The sequence below is a fragment of the Oncorhynchus clarkii genome, chromosome 12 (genome assembly GCF_045791955.1).
Source record: "Oncorhynchus clarkii lewisi isolate Uvic-CL-2024 chromosome 12, UVic_Ocla_1.0, whole genome shotgun sequence".
Taxonomy (NCBI): Eukaryota; Metazoa; Chordata; class Actinopteri; order Salmoniformes; family Salmonidae; genus Oncorhynchus; species Oncorhynchus clarkii.
This window is the reverse complement of record NC_092158.1, coordinates 40814609-40819695: the sequence shown is the minus strand read 5'-3', so window position 1 is coordinate 40819695 and position 5087 is coordinate 40814609.

Here is a 5087-nt window from a genome sequence, read left to right as displayed (position 1 = left end):
ATTTAATTTAAGAAATCTGCTGTTTTCAGCTACAATAGTCAAGTACAACTTAAACAATGTCTACACTGTATTTCTGATTAATTTGATGTTATTTTAATGGACAAAAAAATGATTTTCTTTCAAAAACAAGGACATTTCTAAGTGACCCCAAACTTTTTAATGTTAGTGTACATGTTCCCAGGGAGACAGCAATCTTACTTTGGTCCCGGACCAGCTGTCTCTCTTGACCTCTTGGTCGGCCAATGTAAGCGGATTATTATTTATTGTGTTGTCTATGTTGTAACAAAGGAAAAAATCTCAGTCACCAATATCTATTTTATACTTTTTCTCTTTATTTTCCATAAAACATCCTTAAAACCCACTGATTCCCACCGTAATGCCAGCACGTTTTGGACATTTTACACATTGTGTGTTTGAACTCAGATAGATGAAAAAGCTGGTTTTTGCAGGGGCCTTCGGGATAGGGCTAAAGAGACCAATATGTACACTATAAATACTAGAGCTTTAGTTACATAACCTGACTACAGAGACCCTTAACTCTGAGATAAAGCCATTCTCAAAACCAGAAACCAGTCTTAAACCAAATTATCAAATTCACTGCTCTACACTAAGGTAATTTCTTCCTGCCAAAAGTCTCTGACTTGACCAAACCAAGGGACAACCTGTAACCCCTTTGTTCTAAACTGAGAAACCAACCATTCACTCGGCCCATGGTCATAAGCACCAAGCTCCATCTGATATGTAGCCAGCGGTAAGAGACTTGGAGCAACCACCACCAGGGACAAGTAAACGTCGACCACAAACTTTCTCCCCTCTATGCAGCCCTTCACTCATCTGCTGTTTCAAAATTGATATTTCCTGTTCTAGCCTTGCTATTTCCTACCAGTATTCCTCCTATTGACTGCTAAGCTCCACCTAGGGCCCCTTCCAGAGTGGACAGGACTCCCCCACAGAAGAAAGCCCCAATCAGAAGAGACCAATATGGTTGATGAAGTGTGTGGAGGCCCAAGTCTGGTTGTGTTTCTACATCGTCATCAGAGTGCTCAGCTGAACACTGTATACTGGAAACACTCAACAAACATTTTAACTGAAACATAACCAATATTTTGTTAAACATAAATAACAAACTTGTTTTTGCATGGATTACGTGATGCGGTTGGCTTTTAACAGCTAGGGCCGCTATTTCTTGTCCCGGAATCCCGCTTAACTGTAGGTTAAAGTCTGCTTGAAAGAGCCACTAACCTAGCTAAACTGCTAACGTTAGCCAACGAAGTTAGTCCCAGATGAGTTTTCTAATGGAGCCCTCTTTGTCTGGAGAAGTAAATGTATGGTTCCAGCCCTGTAGGAGCTGTATCAATTAGGCTTGTTTCGGGACAAAATGGGGGTTGGGGGTACCTGTATCTGCAAATGCTGTGCTTACTCCTACTCCTTCCCCTATGATTTTGAAGTTGACGTCGGCAACCTTTTGTCCCTGCTTTGGATCGAAAGGGACTTCTCCATCTGTCGGAGGCCTGCACCATCCTGTGAAGCGTGGGAGTGGGCGGATTTCTTTGTTCTTCTTGCCAGCGGTGATTTTGGGCAGCTCCATGGTAAGAAATGTGACTGTTCCTGGTGCAAAAACAAAGCCCGGAGCTCAGGTAAATGACATAACTATGCTGCTCCCGAATGTACCACGCCAGGACATCAATTCTACCGTAGTCCATCTAGGTTTTAATGACATTATGAAGGGCTAGCAAGTTATTCATTTCATGAACCTTGTTTCTTAAACAACATATGTTAAAGTGGGCTATTTTGAGCACTTTTCTGGGATGCTTGCTTGACAATACCTTTGATGATAAAATGGTAGAAATACAATGTTATAACATTTACCGAAAATACAGAAATGCCATTGGTAGAGGTGTTGTTTTTTATATTCAGAACCACATTCCTGTAAAGATTAGAGAGGATTTCAAATACTGTTGAAGTAATATGGCTACAGGTTCATCTGCCTGACCTAAAGCCCATTCTTGTAGGAAGCTTCCATAGACCACCAAGTGCGAACAGTCAGTATCTGGATAATATGTGTGAAATGCTTGATAATGTATGTGATATCAACAGATAGGTATATTTTCTGGTTGATTTAATTTGGGCTAGGTGTCCCGTGGGACAACTTCCGGTGAAACTGGAGGGTGCGCAATTCAAATAAATAATCATAAATATTATGGATTTTAAACATTTATGTACATATAAGTGTCTTATATCAGCTGAAAGTTTAAATTCTTGTTAATCTAACTGCACTGTCTAATTTATAGTAGCTATTACAGCGAAAACATGCCATGAAATTGTTTTAGGATATTTTTCCACCAGTACAGGTTTCATACAATCACATATAATGATTAAATATTCACTTACTTTTAGAAAATCTTCCTCTGATTTGTCATCCAAACGGTCCCAGCTACAACATGTAGTGTCGTTTTGTTAGATAAAATCCTTCTTTATATCCCAAAAAGTCTGTTTAGTTGGCGCCATTGATTTGAGTAATGCACTTGTTCAACTTGCAGAGAAAGGAATCTGAAAATGTACCCCTAAACTTTGTTTCAACAAGTCATAATATGTTTCTATTTACTCCTCAGATACCCTAAAATGTAATCAAACTATAATATTTATTTCGGAAAGAAGTATCTTCAATAGGAAACCCATTTTAGCAGGTGTGTAATGTGTTCATGGCGCGCGCAAACACGAATTTCCAAGACTGTGTCCTTCTACTAAAACTGATATTTCTTGTTAGTTTTTGAAGTTACAAGCCTGAAACCTTGAACATAGACTACTGACACCCTGTGGAAGCCATATGAATTGCATCTAGAAGAGCAATATATTCAATATGACCTTTCTCTTGCATTTCTAAGAGGATGGTCTCTCAAAAAATAAAATGTCTGGTTGCTTTTTCTTTGGATTTTCTCCTCCCATATCTATTGTGTTACATTCTCCTACATTATTTTAACATTTCTACAAACTTTGAAGTGTTTTCTTTCCAATGGTGCCAATTATAAGCATATATGCATATCCTGGTTTCAGGGCCTGAGCTACAGGCAGTTTACTCTGGGCACGTCATTCAGACAGGAAGTGGAGAAAAAAGGGGCCTAGCCCTAAGAAGTTATTAAATATTGACTGGCTTTCATCAAGCTGCCCACTCAAGAAAAAGCTTCAAACTGTAACCAGTGCCTGCAACCTGGTTCAGGTTATCAGTCAACCTACCAGGGTGATAACAAACAGTATTGACCACATCTTTACTAATGCTGTAGAAATGCGCTTGAAAGCAGTATCCAGATCCATCAAATGTAGTGATCGTAATATAGTTGCCATATCTAGAAAAACCAAAGTTCAAAAAGGCTGGGCCTAATATAGTGTATAAGAGGTTATACAATACGTTTTGTAGTGATTCCTATGTTGTTGATGTAAAGAATATTTGTTGGTCCATGGTGTGTAGTGAGGAATAAACAGACGTTGCACTTGACACATTTATGAAATTTCTTATCGCAGTTATAATAAGCATGCACTCATTAAGAAAAGGACGGTAAAAACTGTTAAAGTGGATTGATGAGGAATTGAAAAATTGTATGGTTGAGAGGGATGAAACAAATGGAATGGCAAATAAGTCTGGCTGCACAACCGATTGGCAAACGTACTGCAAATTGAGAAATCATGAGACTAAACCGAATAAAAAAGAAGAAGAAACTACACTATGAAACAAAGATGAATGACATAAAGAATGATAGTAAAAAGCTTTGGAGCACCTTCAATTAAATTTTGGGAAAAACTCAGCTCCATCATTCATTGAATCCGATGGTTCATTCATCACAAAACCGACTGATATTGCCAACTACTTAAATTATTTTGTTCATTGGCAAGATTAGCAAACTTAGGCATGACATGCCAGCAACAAACGTTGACGTAACACATCCAAGTATATCTGACCAAATTATAAAAGACAAGAATAGTCATTTTGAATTCCGTTTTTGTGGGTGTGGAAGAGGTGAAAAAATGATTGTTGTCTATCAACAATGATAAGCCACCAGGGTCTGACAACTTGGATGGAAAATGACTGAGGATGGTAGCGGACAATATTGCCACTTCTATTTGCCATATCTTCAATTTAAGCCTACTAGAAAGTGTGTGCCCTCAGGCCTGGAGGGAAGAAAAAGTAATTCGCTAACTAAGAATAGCAAAGCCCAATTTACTGGCTCAAAGAGCTGACCAATCAGCCTGTTACCAACCCTTTAGTAAAGTTTTTGAAAAAATTGTGTTTGACCAGATACAATGCTATTTTACAGTAAACAAATTGACAACAGACTTTCAGCACGCTTATAGGGAAGGACATTCAACAAGCACAGCACTTACACAAATGACTGATGATTGGCTGAGAGAAATTCATGATAAAACAATTGTGGGGGCTGTTTTGTTAGAATTCAGTGTGGCTTTTGACATTATCGATCATATCTGCTGCTGGAAAAATATATGTGTTATGGCTTGACACTCCCTGCTATGATAATGTTATTGTGGATAAAGAGTTACCTGTCTAACAGGTGGTGTTCTTTAATGGATGCCTCTCAAACATAATCCAGGTAGAATCAGGAATTCCCCAGGGCAGCTGTGTAGACCCCTTACTTTTTTCAATCTTTACTAATGACATGAAGCTGGTTTTGAGTAAAGCCAGTGTGTCTATTAATGCAGATGGCTCAACACAGTACACGTCAGCTACTACAGCGCCTGAAATGACTGCATCACTTAACAAAGAGCTGCAGTTAGTTTCAGAATGGGTGGCAAGGAATAAGTTAGTCCTAAATATTTAAAAAACTAAAAGCATTGAAGCAGTGAAGCAACACAAACATAGGCGCAGACACATGCATACACACATGATTACATATGCACTACACACACAAGTACACATGGATTTTGTGTTGTAGATATGTGGTAGTGGAGTAGGGGCCTGACGGCACACACTTAGTGTGTTGTGAAATCTGTTATGAATGTATTGTAATGTTTTTAAAATTGTATAACTGCCTTAATCTTGCCAGACCCAGGAAGAGTAGCTGCTGCCTTGGTGACAT